The 24,892-nt window shown below is 41.3% G+C and overlaps 1 protein-coding gene across 2 annotated transcripts in view; it reads left to right on the forward strand.

Moving 5' to 3' along the window:
- The window catches only part of cdc42se2 (CDC42 small effector 2), a 73,642-nt gene that overhangs the window by 20,794 nt on the left and 27,956 nt on the right, over positions 1-24,892 (forward strand). The window contains exon 1 of one of the 2 annotated variants that reach the window (XM_073830060.1): positions 15,180-15,318. The exons of the other annotated variant lie outside the window; for it this stretch is intronic. The gene's annotated coding sequence lies outside the window, so the exon portion shown is untranslated. Of the gene's footprint in view, positions 1-15,179; positions 15,319-24,892 lie in introns of those variants that run through there. 2 annotated transcript variants of the gene reach the window in all.

Genomic DNA, 24,892 nt, shown 5'->3' on the forward strand with positions numbered 1-24,892 from the left:
GTTAACACTTTCTTTGCAAAGGGAAATGAACCCTCTACCAGTGGTGCAGCCATGCAAACATATCGTGCCAGACTTGGTGACATTTGTGGTCAAACACATCCTTTCTTGCATGCTGCAAGGTGTAGCAATCTGCATCAGATATCTCAAGTCAGCTGGTTGCATTGAACTGTCTTAAAACAACATCCCATCTCTGTATTTTAATTAAACTATGCTTTAAAGATTTTCACCTTGCCTAGAATATGCACCTTTATAGGTCAGGGAATGCATGCATTGAATGCAATGTAAATCCCTTTGTCCAATGCATACATGTATTTATTAATTATTAGTATATTAAAGTGAATGTATAATTAGTATTATCATGCCAATCTACTGTCAGACTTTTAAAGGGGCCATGCCCATTTTCCACAAGTTCATATGATTCTTTAGGGTCTTAATGAAAAGTCTACAATATACTTTGGGTAAAAATTTTCAACAGTAGTGTAAAAAACACCCCTTTACCTTGTCAAAATCAGCTCTGCAAAAAATCAACTTATTCTATTGCATGCTCCTTTAAATGCAAATGAGTTCTACTCGCCCCGCCCCTCTCTGCTGTGAGATGATGAGCCGTGATTTTACTTTAGCCGCGTTTAGCCGCGTTTAGCCGCGTTTAGCCGCGTTTAGCTGCGTTTAGCGGCGAAACTTGCCAACAAGCACATTATTAAGAAAGGCCATTTGCAAAGATTCATAAAAAACCTTTATACTCACTTCTGCTGTGGGTGAAGCTGCATCACGAATGATTTGCACGAACATAGACGCATATGTAGATCGGGATCGGCGCTTTCCTTTCAAAAACGAAAGTAACGTTAATCCTCTGTGTCTTCAGCGGCTCAGATGTCGGGAGTAACTGACGACTGCTATGTTCATTATTACATCCAACAATAGCACACCTCAAGAACTGCTCTGTTCTGCATGAAAGCAATGGAAAAATCGTGGTCACGCAAATCTTAATAACTGGAAATCTCATGTGACTGGGAGAATTAAGATAAGAAACCATATGTTTGTTTGAAAGGTTTTCTAAAACTTAAAGTGGGCCAGCTACACTCCAGATGCCATAGAAGAACCTTTTTTTCTCTATATGGTTTCATAAAGAACCCTTAACATCTGAAGAACCTTTGTTTCACAAAAGGTTCTTTGTGGCGAAAGAAAGTTCTTCAGATTATTAAAAAGGTAAGAAAGAGATGGTTCTTTGACGGAACGGTTCTTTGTGAAACCAAAAATGGTTCTTCTATGAACCTTTTAAAGCACCTTTATTTTTAAGAGTGTAATGGGTCTTCAGAGGTCTGTGACTATGTGGTCTTGTGATCTGGTTTACAAGGAGGACTTGTCTACCAGAAACAGAGGAAAAGCATGATGTCATCAGAATGTGCCGCTGGCACAGTGAAGAGAAACATTCGTAAATATTTCAACAACGTTATGAGATCAGAACTATTTCCTGGTTCTTATGTGTAAATAAGGGAGGCATTCAAAATGTGCAGGTCTGTGAATTCCCAGGAACAAAGCTGAGGACCACTGATGAACTCATCTGGCTGATAGGATGATCTTGTAACATGACTGAGAATGGCTGTATTGACATCCAGAGATCTCAAGACGCTTGGCCCAATGTGTTTCCAGCTGCCATCTAGTCGTGTACCAAAATAAATGCAACAAAGCATTGGTCTGCTCAATCTGGTGCACAAAGCAGTTCAATAAGACTCCATAACTTCTGAAGCGATGTCCATCAGCAAGCAAGATCAAATTTTGTCAAGTTTACAAGACGCTGCACACTTTCCACCAATCTTTTATTGGTTATGAGCTACTGTTTTACTACCCAGGCGTTTTCTGCCAAACGTACCAAAATGTACGAATTGCTGCAGTTTACAGTTAAAATAAAGAGTAAAACTCAAACTTTTATTCCTTTTCATGCAACTTATGATTTACAGGGCAGTTTCGATTAAGAAAGCCTCATTTTGGCACAATATTATAGTGTCTAATCATTATTTTGACAACTGAGTAGATTCTGACGATTAATCGAGTAATCTGATAATTAGGGGCCAAGCGTCGAAGGTGCGATGGCACCTGTTGTATCTGTTTGCGTTCTTCTTCTGTTTCTTCTGCTCTTGAGTCTATGGCAGCCCATAGAACCGGTTGCGGGAAAGCTGTGCAATTTGGCACACTGATAGAGGACAGTGTCAACATTAACCATAGCAAATTTGGAGTCTCTAACTCACCCATACTTGTATGTATGGGTACAGTCATTTTAAACAGTTGCAACAGAGATGGAAATGCAATTTTTAAATACATGAATTATTGTTGCCACAGTTTTGGAAGTGCCTTTTTCTGTTCTAAAGAAGGGGTGTCCCAATACTTTTGTCCATATTGTGAATGTACAAGTCATTGGTGTTTGGTGATGAGTTTTTGGCTCAAGGTCTGCATTTAAAGTCACCCCAGAGGTGTTAAGATGAGATTAGGACTTGGCTTTACACACTGACTGAATTAATAGTTTCTTTTTGAACCTTGCTTTATACACAGATGTATTGTTAGAATAGAAAAGGGCCCTGTCCAAACTGTTGCTATAAAATTGGAAGCACACAATACTTCATAATATAATTATATGCTTAAACATTAAGGTTTGTACTCATGGAAATTATTACAGCAGTCAAACCTGTTCATTAGAAGGAGGTGTCCAAATACTTTTGGCAGTATAGTGTGTGTATGGGTTTTCTAACTCGGTTGATATGGTGTTGTACTTGTGAAGCGTTCCGGTCTGAAACAGTTCAACAAAATGGCTCAAAGTTGTGTTTAAGGAAGATAAATTTGCACAGTTGCATCAGCAAATGTGTTTTAATATCGCTTTTGCGTTCTTTAACACTATCGGGTAGGTTTAGGGTTGGGTTTGGTGTAGGAGGTTTGCTATTTTCCAACACGATAAAGCATTAACCTTTTAGTGAGACTCATTGGACAGTAAAAAGTGGATCTTGATGGAGTTGCCCAGTCCTGGTCTTAAAGGGGTCATCGGATGCAAAAGTAACTTTTACATGTTGTTTGAACATTAATGTGTGTTGGCAGTTTATGTACACAACCACCATACAATGATAAAAATCCACCTAGTGGTATTTTTTAATATTCAAAAGTAATATCCCCTTTTTTAAATCAGTTGATTGACATGAGCGCCTTAATTTAGCCCCGCCCTCACCGAGCTGAAACAGTCTGACTCTGATCGCCATTGTGTGACTCAGGTGCAGAGGAAGACAAGAATGTCTCCGATTGAGCGATTGAGGTGTTCTGTTGTTGGATGTAATAATGAACATAGCAGTCGTCATTTACTTCCGACATCTGAGCCGCTGAAGACGCAGAGGATTAACATTACTTTCGTTTTTGAAAGGAAAGCGCCGATCCCGATCTACATATGCGTCTATGTTCTTGCGAATCATTCCTGATGCAGCTTCACCCACAGCAGAAGTGCGTATAAGGGTTTTTTATGCATCTTTGCAAATAGCCTTTCTTAAACATGGCTAAAGTAAACATTACAGCTCGTCATCCCACTGCAGAGAGGGGCGGGGCGAACAGAGCTCATTATCATTTAAAGGGACATGCAACAATAGCTCGCTCTAAAAAGGGGTGATTTTGACAAGGTAAAAAGAGTGTTTTTTTCACACTACCATTGAGAAATTTTAACCAAAGTATGTTATAGACTTTAAATGAAGATCCTTAAGAATCATATCAACTTGTGTAAAATGGCCGTCCGATGACCCATTTAAAGGGGTTCAAGATGACACCAAAAAAATGAAGCAGGATTAAATTCAAGACAAAAATACAAGGATTCAAGATAAATTAAGTTCCATTTCCAAGTCTCTTGAGGTTATTTCATTGACTGAATTGATCAGTGTTGCGGGTACACTCTTAAAAATAAAGGTTTCCAAAAGGTGTTTTTGCAGTGATGCCACAGAAGAACCTTTCAGTGAAGAATAAGAACAAATAAGTACAGCAAGTTACTTTTTTTTAATTTTTTTTTTATTGACTGACAGCTCTCCTGTCCCTGTGTTGAGAGAAATTGGGTATAAATGCATAGGCACTTTCTTTAGCCTGAGGCTTATTCATTTCACTTTTGGTGTAAAAGCTCCTTTACAGTATAGCCAAACATATAACCTGGGGCTTTTTGTTATTAAAAAACAAATAAGCATGCCCAGCTCAGATGACAAAAAATAATGCAAAAGTAATGCATTGCTTTCCCTAAAAAGTAACTAGTTACTTTTTCAAGGAGTAATGCAACATTGTAATGCATTACCTTTAAAGTGAATTTTTCCCCAACACTGTAGCAGAGTTTAGGTTTACTCTGAATACTGTGCTCTATACTACATCTTAACTGTTTGTTGTTGTTTTCATGATTACTTTTAATTCGACTTTGTATAAATAATGCAGCCAGATTAGTTTTGACTGAGCAACATTCTGAATGAATTCTTGCCAGTTTTACAATCAGGTGGATTTACTGAATGGAAGTCCCTGAGAAAGAGCTGAATGAAAATGGAGCCGCTTCAGGGAGTGAAAGAACAGGGAAGCTTTTTTTTCTTTGGCAAATAATTAGAAAATATCCCTGAATGGAGTGAATGTAAAGAAAAGGGACTACTCAGTCTGCATTTGGCAGCATTGGCGAAAAGGGCTGAAGCGCTTGCAGATGGCCTGTGTGTTTTTGTGGGCCTATATAATCAAACACTGTACTGTCACAGAGTTTGCCTTTAGTGGACCTGACTGTTCCTATGTAAAAGACCCAGAGACATCCTATGTCCACAAACTGACCTAGAATAGAAAGTTCTTCACAAATGTGACTGTAATCAACATAGTTGGCTAGAATATATTTCCAATATGTACTGTATTACATGGAAGTTATTTGTAACAGATTTGGCACTGCACTTCTGTGTGGATAAATATGGTGGTTTGAGGAATGCCTTCTTTTCTTTGTTTACAGACGTACGGAAATATCAAACAAATTACTGATGGCTGGAATTTCCTGTTAAAATCAAACCTGACAGCTTTGAATTGGAATTATTTTAGGCATTATATTTTATGGATGTTATAACGTCATTTAACAGGAATCAGGTATTTTGCATGAGGAAATTTTCTTTTTTGCCAAAGTAGATATCACTTGTGTTCAAGTTAGTCATGTGAATGACTGCACTGACTAATAGAAAGCTTTTGGAAAGTGACTTCTATGCATCGTGCATCACTACACTATTGACAATAGACCATGGAGCTTTTATTTGTTCACAACATTTACAAAAGTGACTAAACCTTATGATAAGAAAAATCTTCCGTAATGTACCTTTAGTAACAACAAATAAGACAAAATTGCTAAAATTAGCATTTGCTGTGCAAATGTTTAAAATAGAAATTAAAAAAATAAATACAACAAAACGTCTCGGGTTACTAACGTAACCTTAGTTCCCTGAGGGAACGAGACGCCGCGTCATGGAACGCTATGGGGAACGCCATTGGCGGGCCGCACTCTGAATCATGTCTACAACCAATGAACGACGGGGGTGACGTCACAGGCGCGGTGACGTCACCGACCAGGAAGTATAAAGCACGTGCGTTTGAAGCCGGCGGCAGCTCAAAGGAATGAAGCGAGCGCCGCAGGGTGCGGGAATTATGGTCCGAGACGCGGCGTCTCGTTCCCTCAGGGAACTAAGGTTACGTTAGTAACCCGAGACGTTCCCTTCCGGGAACTCGAGCCGCGTCATGGAACGCTATGGGGAACGAGACTACCAACGCTCCCATGATTACCAAACCCTGCGTAGTGTCTGTGCAACCAGGGTAAAAAGAGCCTTTGTCTAGCATTACGCGGACAAGGAGGCCCTGTAGTCCTCGGCCCTCGGGCACACGAGGAGAGGTAGTCTAAGTCCTTTGTCTGGGAAATAGCCAGAACAAGAGGGACCGAATGACCACTGTCTAGCACTCGGCGGACAGATGGTATACGGTAGTCCTCGGTCCAAGAGGACAACGCACTCGACCTCAAGAGTGCTCCCCGGGCACCCGGGGAATGGGGTTCTACCTCTGTCTGGCCTCGGCCAGAGCGAGAGGTGCTCCTCGGCTCACACGAGGAGTCTTAGTCCTTTGTCTGGGAGTAGCCAGAGCAAGAGGGACTGCAACGACCACTGTCTAGCACTCGGCGGACAGATGGTGTTAGGTAGTCCTCGGTCCGCAGACCCACGAGGACAGTGCACTCGACCCCAAGAGTGCTCCTCGGCCCGCAGGCGCACGAGGAATGGAGGTCTTCCTCTGTCTGGTCGCCAGCCAGAACGAGAGGTACTCCGCGGCCCTCAGGCACACGCAGAGTCTTAGTCCTTTGTCTGGGAGTTAGCCAGAACAAGAGGGACCGAATGACCACTGTCGGCGGACAGATGGTGTAAGGCAGTCCTCGGTCCGCAGACCCTCGAGGACGGTGAACTTGACCTCAAGGCTCCTCGGCCCTCGGGCACACGAGGAGAGGGTGATCCTTTGTCTGGGGGTACAGCCAGAACAAGAGGGATCCAAGGCTCGGCCTGGAGCTCCGCCAGGACGCGAGGGAATAGGCCATTGTCTAGCATTCCGCGGACAAGAGGGCACTGCAATCCCCGGCCCTCGGGCACACGGGGAAGACAGTAGGGGCCTCTGCGTGGTAGCCAACCAGCGCGTGAGGCACTCCTCGGCCTTATTCTAAGGCAGACGAGGAGTCTTAGTCCTTGGTCTGGGATGAGGCCAGAATACCAGAGGGACCGAACTACACTCGGTCTGATAGCACACTGCGTCAGAACACGAGGACAATTAAGCCATTGTCTAGCATTCCGCGGACAAGAGGGCTGTACAGTTCTCGGCCTCCAGGCACGCAAGAGAACCGTGGACCCCTTGCCTGGTTCGCCAGCCAGTGCAAGAGGCACCCCTCGGCCCTCGGGCACACGAGGAGTCTTAGTCCTTTGTCTGGGGTTTAGCCAGAACAAGAGGGACCGGATGCCACTGTCTAGCACTCAGCGGACAGCTGTTGAAGGCAGTCCTCGGCCCGCAGGCACACGAGGAATCTTAGTCCTCTGTCTGGGAGTACGCCCAGAACGAGAGGGAGTAAGACTGGGTCTGATGGCAGCATCAGGGCATGAGAGTAAGGGCTTTTGTCTAGCTTTCCGCGGACAAAAGGTAACATTGCAGATCTCTTTAGTGGCGAAGTGACTTCTCTTCTCTCCGTAGAAAGAAGGCGCCTTGCGAAGTCTCCTCCTGGCTAGGGAGGTGGCTGACTCTCTAGGCCTAGCGCACTAGGCCGAGAGCACAGCTGAGCCTGGAGCGGCTCTGAGGTCAAGTTCGTAATACCTGACGAATATCAGGGGCGTGGACCAACCCGCAGCATTGCAGATGTCCTGGATGGGGACACCTGCCGTCAGAGCTCTCGAGGCACTCAGACCTCGAGTAGAGTGAGCCTTGAGTCCCAAGGGAGAGGGGAGATCAGAGGACTCATAAGCAGTAGATATGGCATCGATGATCCATCTACTAATAGTAGGCTTTGAAGCCGGGCTCCCCCTCTTAGGGGGGCCGTAACAGACAAACAGTTGCTCTGTTTTACGCCACGTGGCAGCTCTGTGGACGTATGCGTCTAAGGCTCTGACTGGGCACATGCAGTTCAACTTCCTGTGATTCTGCTCCACGTATGGAGGAGGATAAAACGCCTGCAGCGTTACGGGCTGTGGTGCTAGGGAGGGGACCTTCGGGACGTACCCGACCCTGGGATACAGAAAGGCCTTGGCCATCCCTGGGGCAAACTCTAAGTGAGACGGGGCCACTGAAAGGGCCTGCAGGTCCCCAACTCTCTTAAGAGAGGTGAGGGCTATCAGAAGCGCTGTCTTAAGGGTAAGTATGCGATCTGTAGTTTCTTCTATGGGCTCGAATGGAGGCGCACATAGGGCTTCTAGGACCACAGCCAGGTCCCACGTGGGGACCCTGGGTGTCACTCGAGGCCTCAACCTGAGCGCACCGCGGAGGAATCGTATGACCAGGGGCTCTCTGCCTACTGAGAGGCCACCTAGAGGGGCGTGGTAGGCACTTATAGCCGCCACGTAAACCTTCAAGGTGGAATGAGCTAGCCCAGCGGATAAGCGAGACTGTAGGAACTCCAGAACTGTACCAACCGGGCAGTTGACTGGGTCTAGGTGGCGCTCGCGGCACCATCTCGCGAATAAGTTCCACTTGAGGCCATACAGTTTCCTCGTAGAGGGAGCTCTGGATTGGAGAAGGGTCTCAACAACCTCAGTTGAGAGACCCGCTCCTATGAGTTGTGCCCCCTCAGGGGCCACACCCATAACCTCCATTTCTCTGGGTGGGGGTGGCATATTGCGCCCCCAGCCTGAGACAGGAGGTCCCTCCTGACGGGAATCTCCCATGGAGAGCCGTCGAGGAGAGATATCAGGTCCGAGAACCACACTCGGGCCGGCCAGTACGGGGCTACTAGTAACAGCCGTACTTGAAACCGGCGGACCCGTTCCAGAACTCCCGGGAGCAGAGCGATCGGGGGAAAGGCGTACAGACGAAGCCTCGGCCACGTCTGTACCATGGCATCCAGCCCCAGTGGAGCTGGAGGAACTAGAGAGTACCAGAGGGGACATTGCGATGTCTCTTGAGTCGCGAAAAGGTCCACCTGTGCCTGGCCAAACACTCTCCAGATCTGCTTCACCGCCTCTGGGTGAAGCATCCATTCCCCGGGCCTCGGCCCCTGCCTCGACAGGACGTCTGCTCCCACATTCAAACGTCCAGGAATGTGGACTGCTCTCAGGGAGAGGAGTTTTCCTTGAGACCACAGGAGCATCCGGTACGCCAGCTTGAATAAGGGGCGTGAGCGGACACCTCCTTGATGGTTTATATAATAAACTACCGCGGTGCTGTCTGTACGGACCAGCACGTGACGGTTTCTTAGGTCTGGTAGAAAACTCCTGAGGGCCTGGAACACAGCCAACATCTCTAGGCAGTTTATGTGCCATGAGAGGTGGTGAGGGCTCCACAGGCCTTGGGCTGAGCGGCCACTCATGACCGCTCCCCATCCGGTAAGGGACGCATCTGTCGCTAGCGTGACGCGGCGGCAGGGTGCCCCTAGAACCGGACCCTGAGAGAGAAACCAAGGTTTCTTCCACATGGCCAAGGCACGTAGGCAGCGCCGCGTGACCTTGATCTTGCGGAATGGGTTTCCCCTCGGGGAAAACCCCTTGGTTTTGAGCCACCACTGCAGTGGTCTCATATGCAGCAGTCCAAAAGGTATCACGTTGGATGCGGCTGCCATAAGACCTAACAGTACTTGGAACTGTTTGACAGTGAGTGACTGGCCTAGCTTGACCGCATTTACTGCAGTAAGTATGGAATCGATCCGAGCAGGTGACAATTGTGCCCGCATCGTGGATGAATCCCACACCACGCCTAGATAAGTAGTCCTCTGTAATGGAGAGAGGACGCTCTTCTTGGCGTTGAGTCTCAACCCCAGCTTTTGTATGTGAGCGAGAACAGCACCTCGATGCTGAACCGCTAACTGTTCCGAACTGGCCAGAATAAGCCAGTCGTCTATGTAGTTGAGTATGCGGATGCCCTGGAGTCGTAGTGGAGCCAGCGCAGCATCCACACACTTCGTGAAAGTCCGGGGTGAGAGAGCTAGGCCGAAAGGAAGTACTCTGTATTGGTACGCTTTGCCCCTGAAAGCGAACCTGAGAAACTTCCTGTGTTGAAGAAGGATGGAGACGTGAAAGTAAGCGTCTTTTAGATCTATCGTGACAAACCAGTCCTCGGACTGGATTTGTGACACGATCTGCCTGACAGTGAGCATTTTGAACTTCAGTTTTCTGACTGAGCGATTTAGCAGTCTGAGATCTAAGATGGGCCGAAGCCCCCCATCCTTCTTCGGAACAATGAAGTAACGGCTGTAGAACCCGGATTCCCTGTCTTGAGGAGGGACCACCTCGATGGCCTCCTTCCTCAGAAGAGTATCTACCTCTTGTTCCATTACCAGACCCTGCTCGGGGCTTACTAAAGTTGGAAATACCCCGCTGAAGGGCGGCGGCTTGCCGCCGAACTGAATAGCGTAACCCTTCTCTACAGTACGCAGGACCCACGTTGTAACATTTGGCAGTAGCTTCCACGCTGCCAGAAAGTTTACTAAGGGTACCAGCCTCTCGAGGCTGGTGTCTGGATTTCTCTGAGGAACTAATTCGGAAGCCTGTAGCAGAGAACTGGCAGGGAGTTCCTGAACTAGCTCCTCTGTAGACCCCCGCGGGGGCTGCGAACTCTCCAGGGCCGCTACGTTTCGAGGCGGAACAGCTAGAGAATGTTCGCGGGAGAGCGCCGCGCCCTGTAACACTGGCAGGGTTAGCTGACTCATCTCCTGAGGGCCACGAGGGGGTTTGAAACCCGCACCTGAGGGTACGGTGCAAACCTGCTCGTGAGGGGCTGCCCTCAACGGCCCTGAACCACAATCGTCAGGGCCGTTTGGCCGAAGACCTCTTAGATTGAAGGACGACCCTCAGGTCGGGCTTCTTCTTCGAGGCCTTCGGCTTAGAGCGTTGCTGACCCCGCCCTCTAGGCCTGGCCGGAGGAGCACGGGTGGCAACGCTCTGTTTTTGTGCCTCACGGTGAGAGGAGCTGGTACACGGCTGAGGCTGCTCCCGTCTAGCAGCCTCAGAGGAGTAAACCCGGCGAGGAAGAAATGTCCTGAATGCCGCCGCCTGTTTGCGGGCCTCCTGGTGCCTGGCGACAACTGTGTCGACCGAAGCACCAAAGAGGCCGGCTGAATCCAGGGGGGCATCCAGGAGCGTGACCCTGTCCTTTTCTTTGACTTCGGACAGGGTCAGCCAGAGATGCCTCTCCGCGGCCACCAGGGCTGCCATAGACCGCCCCACAGCTCGGGCGGTCTCCTTGGTGGCGCGGAGAGCGAGATCTGCGGTTCTACGCATCTCTGTGATGTTGACTTCCTCGCCATCATTAAACTCCTTTAGCAGGTCGGCTTGGTACGCTTGGAGGATTGCCATAGTGTGTAGGCATGTACCAGCCTGACCTGCTGCCGTGTACGCCTTGCCCATTAAGCTAGATGTAACTTTCAAAGGCTTAGTGGGCAAGGGCGGAGCCTTCAAGGACGACGCCGAGCCGGGTGACAGATAGCCCGCAAGCGTCTGTTCAACCCGTGGCATCGTCCTATATCCGTGCTCTTCCGCACCCCCCACGTTTCCGTAATTTTCAGAGGGGTTAAAGAGGCGGAAAGAGTACGGCTTCTCCCACGATTTAGAAAGCTCTTTATGTAAATCGGGGAAGAAGGGAAGACTCCGCTTAGGAGGTGCTGACTTTGTCCGCAGGAAGCGATCATCCAATCGGCTTCGCTGCGGCTCATAAGTTTGACTTTGTTCAGCGGGCCAAGAGATGTGAAGCTTGGCGACCGCGTTTGTCAGCACCTCCATCAGCTCCTCGTAGTGAGGCGATCGGGGTGGCGGTGGTGGTTGCACATCCAGGCTCTCAAAGTCAACCTCCTCGGAGGAAGACAAGAGAAGCTCTGGGATCCCCTCCCGGGGGGAAGAAACCGCAGTGCGGGCTTCCACATCCAGGAGGAGATCGCTCGATCCGCTGAGTGAGGGCGGAGATAGGGGTTCACCCGTCTCCATACCCTCCAGCAGATCGAGCTGCGAACCCCACGAGTGCAGCTGCCGCTCCGCCTCGGCGGAAGCGGGGCCAGACCCGCGGGGAACGCTGGTGAAAGCCCCCTCCTCAAAGAGGGCTTTCCGGGAGCGAAGCACCCGCACTGGCAAACGTTCACAGTGCGGACAGCCAGCCTTTTCGAGGGCTGACTGTGCGTGCTCCGCCCCCAAGCAAACCACACATAGGCTGTGTGTATCCCCACCAACAATGAAACGTTGGCAGGGAGGAACACACCGCCTATGTGGGCGCTGCACCGCCACAAAACTCTTTTTTAAAGGTTGCTTTGAAGCCATAACTACTCAAATAAAAGTGTACCAAACTGGGCACGAAAAAACAGCAGAATGGCTTCGAGACAGACACAGACATAGAGCGCTCTCGCTGAATGACAAAAGCTGCCGCCGGCTTCAAACGCACGTGCTTTATACTTCCTGGTCGGTGACGTCACCGCGCCTGTGACGTCACCCCCGTCGTTCATTGGTTGTAGACATGATTCAGAGTGCGGCCCGCCAATGGCGTTCCCCATAGCGTTCCATGACGCGGCTCGAGTTCCCGGAAGGGAACAGTTTATAAGCCATTAAGAGGGTTGTTGCGCCAGCAGTGCATATATTTGATGGCCAGCAAACAGCCAAAATAAAAGCTAGATGGTTTCACATTTGAAAATGAACAAACTTAATAAAATGTTAATATTAATATATTGTAGTTTTACAGTTTTATAAAATATATAAAATGCAGTTTTTGTAACAGTATTTGGCTAAATGAACTGGTTTTAGCTGCTTTTTGCTGAATCATCTTGTTTTAAGCTATTTTTTGCTAAATATTTTGCTGTTTATTTTCTAAATAAGTTTTTAAGTGGTTTTAAGCCCTTTTTAACTATATTCCAGGAAATGAAATGGTTTTAGATGTTTTTTTTAGCTGTTTTTTGTTAAATCAACTAGTTTTATCTGTTTTTATGCTGTTTTTAGCTGGGTTTATTGCTAAATCTGGTTTTAGCATTTTCTAAAACAACAGTTTTTTAGCAGAATTCAACTGGTTTTAGCCTTTTTTGTAACTGTATTTGGCTAAATCAACTGGTTTTAGATGTTTTTTTAACTGTTCTTTGCTAAATCAACTGGTTTCTAACAGATTTTAACTGGTTTTAGCCTTTTTTGTAACTGTATTTTAATGAACTGGTTTTAGCTGGTTTTTAGCCGTTTAGTTTCTAAATCAACTGGTTTTTAGCCGATTTAAACTGTATTTCAGTAAATGAACTGGTTTTAGATGTTTTTTAGCTTTTTGTTTTGCTAAATCTACTGATTTTAGCATTTTAAGTTGTTTATTTTCTAAATCAACTGTTTTTTTTAGCAGAATTCAACTGGTTTTAGCCTTTTTTGTAACTGTATTTGGCTAAATCAACTGGTTTTAGATGTTTTTTAAGTGTTTTTTGCTAAATCAACTGGTTTCTAACAGATTTTAACTGGTTTTAGCCTTTTTTGTAACTGTTTTAGGCTAAATCAACTGGTTTTAGATGTTTTTCAACTTTTTTTGCTTGATCAACTGGTTTCTAACAGATTTTAACTGGTTTTAGCCTTTTTTGTAACTGTATTTGGCTAAATCAACTGGTTTTAGATGTTTTTTAAGTGTTTTTTTGCTAAATCAACTGGTTTCTAACAGATTTTAACTGGTTTTAGCCTTTTTTGCAACTGTTTTAGGCTAAATGAACTGGTTTTAGATGTTTTTCAACTTTTTTTGCTTGATCAACTGGTTTCTAACAGATTTTAACTGGTTTTAGCCTTTTTTGTAACTGTATTTGGCTAAATGAACTGGTTTTAGCTGTTTTTGGTAAATCAGCAGGTTTTAACGTAGCTGCTTTTTGCAGAATCATCTGGTTTCTAACAGATTTGAACTAGTTTTAGCCTTTTTTTGTAACTGTATTCCCTGGTGAAAAAAACAGCTAAAACCAGCCTAGGCTGGTTGGCTGGTTTTAGCTAGTCAACCAGCCTGGTTATAGCTGGAGGGCAGGCTGGTTTTAGAGGAGTTTTGGCCACTTTTCCAGCCTGGCCAGGCTGGTCAGGCTGGGAGACCAGCTAAAACCAGCTACTTCCAGCTTAAACCAGCTAAGACCAGCCAACCAGCCTGCTGGAATTAGCTGTTTTTTTCAGCAGGGTTTGGCTAAATGAACTGGTTTTAGATGTTTTTTAGCCTGTTTTTGTTAAATCAACTGGTTTTAGCTGTTTTTTTAGCTGTTTAGTTTCTAAATCAACTGTTTTTTTCTAGCAGATTTTAACTGGTTTTAGCCTTTTTGTAACTGTATTTGGCTAAATTAACTGGTTCTAGATGTTTTTGTTAAATTAGCTGGTTTTAACTGGTTTTAGCAAAACTTATTTTTTGCTTTGCCATTATGGAGTAGGGAGTGTAGACTGATGTGGGAAAAAAGTAATTTAAAGTAGTTTAACATAAGTCAGCAACATAACAAAATGTGAAAAAAAATGGGTATGAATAATTTCGCAAGGCACCGTATTTTTAAGAGTGTACCCAAACCCTACCCCAAAACGCACCCTCACAGGAAACTTTCTGCAGTTTTAGATTTGCAAAACACTTTGTTCTGTATAATTGCACCCACAACCCTGGTGAAAAAAACAGTTAAAACCAGCCTAGGCTGGTTGGCTGGTTTTAGCTGGTCATAGCTGGAAGGCAGGCTGATTTTAGAGGGGTTTTGGCCACTTTTTCAGCCTGGCCAGGCTGGTCTTAGCTGGTCAGGCTGGGAGACCAGCTAAAACCAGCTACTTCCAGCTTAAACCAGCTAAGACCAGCCAACCAGCCTAGGCTGGTATTAGCTGTTTTTTTCAGCAGGGAAGGTCAACATTTACTGGTGTTACTATCCTTGTAGGGACATTTAGTCCTCATAACACACACACCTCACCAAAACCACTACCTCAACTAGTGTCTACCCTGGCAACAAGTCGAATGATAAAGGAATTGAAAGCCAGTGTTCAACAACAAGCCAGACAATCGTCCCGTGTCAAGCATTGGTTAATGAGCTGAGAAAAGGGCAGCTGGGGTTTCCCTCTCTGAAAAGAACATTTATATTTCCACTTCTCCAATCAGCCATTTTTGCTGAGTTGCATTTCCTCATGTTATATATCCATCCATCTCATGCTCTATTCCTGCTCTGTGCCAATATTCCAGCATTGGTGAGTCTAATCTGTGGTCTGGAATGTAATGGAGCGCATGAAGGCATGTTCTTATGTGATACACTGAACAGGATTATAGATTGTTGGGGTTTTCGCCACTAGTTTTCTTGTAAGCCAGTACACTGTGTGCGTTTCTCCACCCTGGCATTGCTTACGTAAGCCGCATTCAGTAGGAGCGCGCTGCTTCAGTGGGAGGATGGTGCTTACATAAAAGCCTCCGCGGCGGTGGGACGGAGGGGGCGGGGCTTAGAGCTCAGGAGCGTGTAGGGGGAGAGTCAGTGATGCAGTGAATGAATGCCACTTGCCCGCTGATCCGTAACTGAGTGAGGGACAAAGGCCTCCTGGAGAGCGGAGCGCAGCCGGAGCTCACAGCTCCTCAGCCTTGAGATAAACGCTGAGGCTGCAGCTCGCCTCTCCTCTCCTCTCACTTCATCACTGCGGCCAGTTGAGGATGGTGAGTAAACTCTTTTTAGAGATTGTGAATCAGCCGTTTTTTGGTGGATTTGTTGCATTGGTGTGTGATTTATGCGTTCGGTTGAGGCCAGTTCATGATGTGGTTTAGTCTTGATGATGGCTCTCTGAGTTATAAAACGCATTGACTTGCATTAATGCAAATATGGGGAAGGTGCTTTGACCAAAATGCTATTGTTGCCTGGTCGGAATCATTTTATATCATGTGTATACAAAAGTTTGACTCTTTCTTAAATATTTTTGAAGGAAGTATCTTAGGCTCATCAAGGCTGCATTCATTTGATCAAAACTGCAGTTAAAACAGTAAATTTGTGCAAGTGTGGTTGTGGTGCCCAATAATTTTGTGCTTTTTTCCATGATTCTTTGACGTGTTTAAAGTAAAAAAAAACTGCATTTATTTTGAAATCGAAATTGAATTGAATGCATTCTTTCTGGATATACATGTACACCACCAGTCAAAAGTTTTTGAACTGTAAGTTTCTTCTGCTCACCAAGCATGCATTTATTTGATCCGAAGTACAGAAAAAACTGTAAAAATTTGAAATATTTTTACTATTTAAAATAACTGTTTCCTATTTGAATATATTTTAAAATGTAATTTATTTCTGTGATATCAAAGCTGAATTTTTAGCATCATTACTCCAGTCTTCAGTGTCACGTGATCCTTCAGAAATCATTCTAATATTCTGATTTGCTGCTCAAAATACATGTATTATTTTAATTATTATGTTGAAAAGCTGAGTAGATCTTTTCAGGTTTCTTTGATGAATAGAAAGTTCAGAAGAACAGCATTTATCTGAAATTTTTGCAAATTTAAAGCATCTTTGCAAAAAAGTTGCATCAAAGAATCAAAAAATGTACTCAACTGTTTTAAATATTGCTAATAATAATAATAAATATTTCTTGAACAGAAAATTTAGCATATTAGAATGATTTCTGAAGGATCGTGTGACACTGAAGACTGAAGTAATGATGCTAAAAAATTCAGATTTGAAATCACAGGAATAAATTACGTTTTATAATATATATTTAAATAGAAAACAGTTATTTTAAATAGTAAAAATATTTCACATTTTTACCACTTTTGCTGTATTTTAGAGCAAGTAAATGTAAAAAAAAAAAAGTATCTTGACCTGCAAAAACTGACCCCAGAAATTCTACTAGTGGATACTGATGTAATTATTTTTATTTGGAATTCAATAAAAGTTGTTTAATAAATAACAACACTAAAAAAAAAAAAAAAAAACATTTTCACTCAAATATTGCTTGTAGACTACTTTTTTTAAAGTGCATGTGGAATTGTCTACATTTAGACTACCTTAAACTTATTTCCTTATTTTCTCATGTATTTTAAACTTGATGGCTGCGAACCAGAAGATGCAAAACCAGTCTAACATCAGTGTAAAAACAGCTTAGTGTTACATTATGTAACACTTGAGTTCTGAACAAACAATTGCTATTAATATTATATAATAGATAGCTCTGAGTCTGAATTCTGATTCATTGATCTACCTTCAAACCTGGAGTAAGATAGCTGTGTAAGTAACACATAGGTTATATTTATTCCAGTATAGTAATGGACGAAATTTCTCGAGCCTGCCATTTCTGTCACTGCGTGGCATCTACCCTGGGAACAGGTCTTGAGTTTATTGTGAAGGGTCTTCCTCTGACCCCTCACACAGAGGCCTTTCTTGTGCTGACAGTCTCTTTCAATGGGCCGGCTGCTCTTTGTGGCTCACCGCTAATGGAGTGTTTTCTGCGTGCATCCCTGCCGGAATATGGGATTCTTAATTAGAAATCATCCTTCTTTCCTTCAGGAGGAATAGGAAATGCATTTGCTAAAGTTTCACCTATCGTTTGCTCAGTTTGAAGAATTAAAGTTTACACTTCTAAGAATTTTCGAACTGCCTGGATGAGCTCAAAGTGTCCTTTCCTGAGGAAAGAGCAAATCAGAATTGGAGTTGTGTTTGTTTTGGGTCATGTCTGGTTTCTTTGAGGTAATCTACACCCAAATGTTGACTAAATTAACTTGAGTTGCTTTAACTTTAGCACATCAGTGATCAGTATATTTTTAAAGAAGTCTTTTCTGCTCATCAAGGCTGTTTATTTGATTAAAAATACAGAAAAAAACTGTAAAATGTAGAAATATTTTTACTATTTAAAATAACTGTTGTCTATTTGAATATTTTTTTAAATCTAATTTATTCCTATGATTTCAAAGCTGAATTTTCAGCATCATTACTCCAGTCTTCAGTGTCACACGATCCTTCAGAAATCATTCTAATGTTCTGATTTGCTGTTCAAAAAACATTTCTTATTTTTATTATAATGCTAAAAAAAAGATTAGTAAATTTTTTCAGGTTCTTTGATGAATAAAACAGCATTTATCTGAAAAATAGAAATCTTTTGTAACATTATAAATGTCTTTACTCTCACTTTTGATCAATTTGAATGCATTCTTTCTGAATATACACTACCAGTCAAACGTTTTTGAACAGTGTCTCTTCTGCTCACCAAGCCTGCATTTATTTGATCCAAAGTACAGCAAAAACAGTAAAATTTTGAAATATTTTTCCTTTTTAAAATAACTGTTGTCTATTTGAATATATTTTAAAATCTAATTTATTACTATGATTTCAAATCTGAATTTTCAGCATCATTACTCCAGTCTTCAGTGTCACATGATCCTTCAGAAAGCATTCTAATATTCTGATTTGCTGTTCAAAAAACATCTTTTATTATTATTAATATGTTAAAAACATCTGAGTAAAATTTTTTCAGGTTCTTTGATGAATAAAACAGCATTTATCTGAAATAGAAATCTTTTGTAACATTATAAATGTCTTTACTGTCACTTTTGATGAATTTTTAATGCACTCTTTCTGAATATACACTTCCAGTCAAAAGTTTTTGAACAGTGTCTCTTCTGCTCACCAAGCCTGCATTTATTTGATCCAAAGTACAGCAAAAACAGTAAAATTTTGAAATATTTTTCCTTTTTAAAATAACTGTTGTCTATTTAAATATATTTTAAAATCTTATTTATTCCTATGATTTCAAAGCTGAATTTTCAGCATCATTACTCCAGTCTTCAGTGTCACATGATCCTTCAGAAATCATTCTAATATGCTGATATTTTAAATAGTTAAAACATTTCAAAACGTTACTACTTTTGTTTTATTTGGATAAAATAAATACTGGTTTGGTGAGCAGAAGAGACTTCTTTAAAAAACATAAAAAATCTTACTGTTCACAAACTTTTGACTGGTAGTGTAAGTATTGATTTTTTTACAAACATATCTTGATCCCCAAAAACTGACCCCAAAATGATTAATACATAACAGCACTGAAAAAAATAGTGTAGAAACAATTTACATCCAAATATTGCTAGTAGATTTCACAAATAATTACACAGATTAAGCAAGTAATAAATTTAAATAAGCATGCAACTTTAAAGCTGAAAGACTAAAATAGTATTTTCTTGCAAAATCTTGCATGTGGTATTGTCTACATTTTAACGTATTTTCTCATGTATTTTAAACTTGATGGCTGCAATTTAAAATAGTGGTTTTCTATTTTAATATACTTTAAAATATATTTTATTCCTGTGATGCAAAGATGATTTTTCAGAAATCATTCTAATATGCTGATTTATTATTACTGTTCAAAACAGTTGTGCTGCTTAATATTTTTTTGTAACCTGTGATACTTTTACTTTTAGAATTCTCTGATAAATAAAACATTAAAAAGAACAGTTTTTTTCAAAAAAATAGAACACTTTTGTAACAATAAACACCTTGTTCAAAGTTTGAGGTCAGTCATTTTTTTCTTTCTTTCTCTCTTTGAAAGAAATTAATACTTTTATTCGGCAAGGATGTGTTAAATTGATAAAAAGTGATAGTAAAGGCTTATATTGTTAAAAAAGATTTCTATTTGGAATAAATGTTGTTCCTTTCAACTTTTTATTCATCAAAGAATCCTGAACTATCACAGGTTATGAAACAATATTAAGCACTGAAGACTGAAAATTCAACTTTGCATCACAGAAATAAATTATATTTTAAAGTATATTAAGACGATCAAATAAATGGAACTTTGATGAGCATAAGACATTTTTTAAAGCATAAAAAATCGTACTGATCCCAAACTTTTAAGCAGCAGTGTATGTTTAAAATGTAATCATCTTTCAAGACCAAAATTGTCGACCTTTAGGTTTTACATTGTGCCACATTTCTTATATGTCTTTGGTTCAGTCACAGCATGTGCCGGATACACTTCAGCCTGAAATGATTTCACATCCTGTCAACTTTTAGATCTTCCCTTGATTAATCCAGGATGAATAGAGAGTGCGGAGAAACTAGACACTGTCACATCAATAAAGGAATCAAAGCGTATTGAAATGCGGGGATAATTTTAGCAGCGGAAGACGCTGCACAGAGACCAGCTCTGTTCCAAGGTTCATTTCCATAGACATTTGGCTCATATCTTTGAGCATTAAGTGTTCTCAGCACAGGATGCACCAGCATGTGTCCACCACCTTGCCTACAATCATACGAATAGCACATTTTCAGTCAGAAAGTATAATGCAAGCATTACCAGGATTTTGGTTTTCATTTGACAGATGCTTTTATCAAAAGTGCCATACAGATTTAAGGCTGTGACATTAGGCATTGTGAAGCATTTCATGTATTTGAGCCAATTGTTTGACCTTTTTTTACTAGTGGGTTTCACCAGTGCATTTTTGGTTCCTCAAAGAACGTTTCAGTGAACAGTGATTTGTTTCTTAGTGTGAAAAACCTTTTAAGGCGAGACACTGCAGGTAAAAACGCATTTTTTATGCACCTATCAAGTTTGAGATTTTGAGCTTTTTGGATTTTCATAGTGTTTTTGTCAGACTAGTGGAAAGAAAACATCCAAAAGACACTGTTAAGTGTTTCTTTTATAGCACTTTTTATCTATTTGTGTCAATAGATTTCAATTAGAATACGTATTTTAAAGGCTGTTTTCTCAAAATGAGTTTGTTCTCCTACACTGAGCCATAAATCTCCACTTCAGGAGCACTTACACACACCAAACTTTACTTTTTTATTCCTGTCTATATCCTGCAGGTTTTAACAGAGGGATTTGATATATAATTTGCTTGATTTGATATATTTTATTCCCCCAAAAAATGGTCAAAAAATAGTGTTTCCTGTCTATTCTAAGTTTTTTTTCTGAATTATGGTGTGATGAAATGAGAAAATTCCCTCTGTAAAAACATTTGACTCTAATATGTCAAAAAAAAAAAAAAAACTAAACAAGAATTTTGAAACTGACTTCATCCAGTGTTTAGATTTCTGTACTAGAAATGTATGCAAATTAGCGCATATTTCATTAAATAATGGCTCAGTTGCATATTTAAATCTAACATTTTAGAAAACTTGTAATACAAAAAATGTTTGCAATTATCAAAGTAATAAAGCATCTGGGTAAGTAAGGCGATAACTATTCGTTTTTTTTTTTTTTTTTATCCTATTCACCTTGCCTTAATAGACTGAAGAATCTATAGCCTTCCAGCTATAAAGCACCATTTGTGCAGAGAAAAGATTCCATGCATGGAACCTTTTTTTTTCTTCAGAATGAACATTAAAGGAAAAATTACAATTCTGTCTTCATTTACTCATCCTGCACTTGACGGTAGCCATTGACCTCCATATTATGGAAAAAACTACTATAGAAGTCAATTGCTACCATCAACAGTTTACAAAATATCTTCAACAGAAGAAAGAAACTTATACAGGTTTGGAACGAGTAAAAGGGTGAGTAAATGATGACAGAATTTTCATTTTTGGGTGAACTACCCTTTTAATATAGTAAAAGATGGTCAATAACTATGACTTTTGCCTTAATAAACTCCTGGTTTGCTGCTTATTAATAGTAAGGTAGTTGTTAAGTTAAGATTAGAGATGTAGAATATGGTCATGCAGAATATGTGCTTTGTAAATACTAATAAACAGCCAATATGTTAATAATAGGAATGCTAATATTAATAGTGACTAGTTAATAGTGAGAATTGTTCCCTATACTAAAATGTTACCCATTTTATCAGGGTCAATGTCACTGTAATTATTACTATATTATGACGGTATTCTTATTTTATTGAAATTTCATTTTTGTCACATTTTGTTTTGTTGCAGCATTATGTTAAACTGCTTTAAATAAGTTTTTCCCCACATCAATTTACACTCCATACACCATAATAATGACAAAGCAAAAACCAGATTTGCAAATTTGACAAATGTATTAAAAATAAAACACTGAAATAAGTACATTGCATAAGTATTCGTACCCTTAACTCAGTACATAGTTGAAGCACCTTTACAGCCTCAAGTCTTTTTGGGTCTGATGTGACAAGCTTTGCACATCTGCATTTGGCAATTATCTGCCATTCTTTGCCTCACCTTTTCACCCTTTCAAGATCTGTCAGCTTGGATGGGGGCTGGCAGACATTTTCTAGAGTCCTAGTTGTTCCAATCGTCTTCCATTATGGATAATGCTTCTGTCAACCTTCAATGCAGCAGATTTTTTTCTGAACTCTTCTCTAGATCATTGCCTTAACGCAAGTCTGTCACTGAGCTCTACAGGCAGTTATCTTGGTTTTTGCTCTGATATGCATTTTCAGCTGTTAGACCTTTTCTGAGAGGTGTGTGTCTTTCTAAATCAGACTCATTCAAATGAATTTGCCACAGTTTAACTCCACTCCAAGTGTAGTAACATCTAGAAGCAATATGAATGCTCCTGAGCTAAATTTCGAGTGTCCCAGAAAAGGGTATGAACACTTATGCAACGGGATCTTTTAAGTTTTTTATTTTTAATAAATTTGCACAAATGTTAAAAACCTAATTTTTGCTTTGCCATTATGGAGTAGGGAGTGTAGGTTGATGTAGGGAAAAGTAATTTAAAGTAGTTTAACATTAAGGCAGCAACATAACAAAATGTGAAAAAAATGAAGGGGTATGAATAGTTTCGCAAGGCACTGTAAAACCAAAAGACCATGTTTGCTAAAGTTAAACCATGGTTACCACAAACTAACCATGGCCTTGGTACACTAACCATGGTTTAACCATGGTATTTGCAGTAAAATTATGGTTATACAAATGGTACATGGTTAAATTTCCATAAGGGAAACACACTAACTAGCAGAAGTGTTTGTGGACAAGTCAGAGTGTTTATATTTTATGGGCAGGTGGGGATTATGCTAATGTGATGTATATCAGAAAATAGGCAGTTCTTTCATTTGAGAGACAAAGGCTGCGTCCGAAAACCTAGGCAGCTGACTTGCTGCCTCGCTGCCTTATCACTATCAGGCAATGACTTTGAAAGGCTTAGAAGGAACAGTTTCGGGCAGGTTTTAGAGGCAGTGTAACGTGACATCGATGCTAGGAGAAAAATTATCGAATATAATTGTATATAAATGCTTTAACAATGCATAAAGACCTTGATGTCATTACCTGCCGAAGGGCTGTGTGTCGGAGAAGGCGACTGAGAATGCCAGCTATTTTTTGCTTAAAAAATAAAAGCACTGATGCAAGTATTATTGCAGAACAGGTCATTGTTATCATAGGCTGTTTTGGTATTATTTGTAGTTTATTTACTGTCATGCTATATATTTATTTACTGAGACTAAATTTTCTGAACGCTACTCCTCCTAGGCCTTTAATGCCACTAGCCCCAAACTTGGCAGATACCTGGGCCCTGATTTGAAGTTTGTTGCTATGTCTTTTTAGACTGCTCACACTTACAGTTTATTTATTATTAATTTTTAAACATGAAAAATTTCCCATAGACTTACATTGACTGAGAAAAATGCCCGCTCTAAAGGAGCAATTCCACTGCACTGAAGGAGAGGGGGAGTGACCGCTTACCTACTTTCACTTTGAAATCGGTGGAAAATGCAAATAAATACTGGCTTTACAATTAAAATATTCCAGCGATTTAATTCAATCCACCCATTAGAACACATCAAGAGATAAATTCGGGTGTTTGCGAGCTGCTTTATGTAAAACTGCAAGCCTTGCGTCGGCTTTCATGAGAACGTGAGCTGACGGCAATAGCCAAAAATACATAGTATGGGTCAAAATGATTGATTTTTCTTTTATGCCAAAAATCGTTAGGAAATTAAGTAAAGATCATGTTCCATGAAGATTTTTTTTTGTAACATTCCTACTATAAATATATCAAAATGTAATTTTTGATTAGTAATATGCATTGTTAAGAACTTAATTTGGACAACTTTAAAGATGATTTTCTCAGTATTTGATTTTTTTGCACCCTCAGATTCCAGATTTTCAATTAGATGTATCTCGGCCAAATATTGTCCTGTCCTAACAAACCATACATCAATAGAAAGCTTATTTGTTGAGCGTTCATATGATCTATACATCTCAGTTTTGTCAAATTTAACCTTATGACTGGTTTTGTGGTCCAGGGTCACATATGCATGCTAATAAGCAACTAGTTAGCAGTGGGAATTGGTCCTTAAAATAAAGTGTTACTGAATAATGCATGTACTTATTAGTGAATGACACCCAGTATTATGCAAATAGACTATAGTTCCTCTGTTCCTTCTGTTTTCACTGCAGTACTACAATATCTATTTCCTGTCTCGCTTGTCTCACAGCCTTAGTACATTAGCAACTGAAGTTAGTAACTGATTTCATGTTCCCTGCACTTGGTTTTTGTCTTAGTAATTGAGCTCTTGCCCATGAATGGATTGGTACTAGTGCAGAAGAGTTGAGCTGAAAGACCGTGTCCTGTGTTTGTGGTTTCTGAGTGCTGTGAAGTGGATTAATGAGTGCAGACTTGGACTCTGGACTCTAATGACTTCAACACACTAGTAAGTAGAGTTTGTAATCCAACGTGGCCCTCGTTCCTCCAGCTGTGGGTGTTGAACAGTGAACTGCTGTTAACATCGGCTTTAATACTTCATCAAGAACAAAGCACTTACAGTCTCAGAGGACAATCTTTTCTGGATTTTCCAGAAGGTGTAAAGCTATTAGTTTTAAAGTTTTCAGTGAGGTTTTCATCAGGTTTATATTGTGAGTAGAGATGTGGCTACACTTTCGGACACACTTTTATCATGATTTATATTTATTTTTTGTGTGTATTTATGTGGTCTGTTTTAGACAGATAATGTACTCACCCCGTTGTCATCCGAGATGTTCATGTCTTTCTTTCTTCAGTCGTAAAGAAATTGTGCTTTTTGAGGAAAACATTTCAGGATTTCTCTCCATATAGTGGACTTCTATGGTGCCCCCGAGTTTGAACTTACAAAATGCAGTTTAAACACAGCTTCAAAGAGCTCTAAACGATCCCAGCCGAGGAACAAGGGTCTTAATTAACAAAACAATCAGTTTTTTTTTTTTTTATTAAAATTTCTGTACTTTTTAACCTCAAATGCTCATCTTGTCTAGCCCTGCCTGAACTCTCTGTATTCCGGTTCAAGACAGTTAGGGTATGTCGAAAAACTTCCATCTCATTTTCTCCTCCAACTTCAAAATCGTCCTACATCGCTGCAG

This window comes from Garra rufa, chromosome 23 (assembly GCF_049309525.1).
Source record: "Garra rufa chromosome 23, GarRuf1.0, whole genome shotgun sequence".
Classification (NCBI taxonomy): Eukaryota; Metazoa; Chordata; class Actinopteri; order Cypriniformes; family Cyprinidae; genus Garra; species Garra rufa.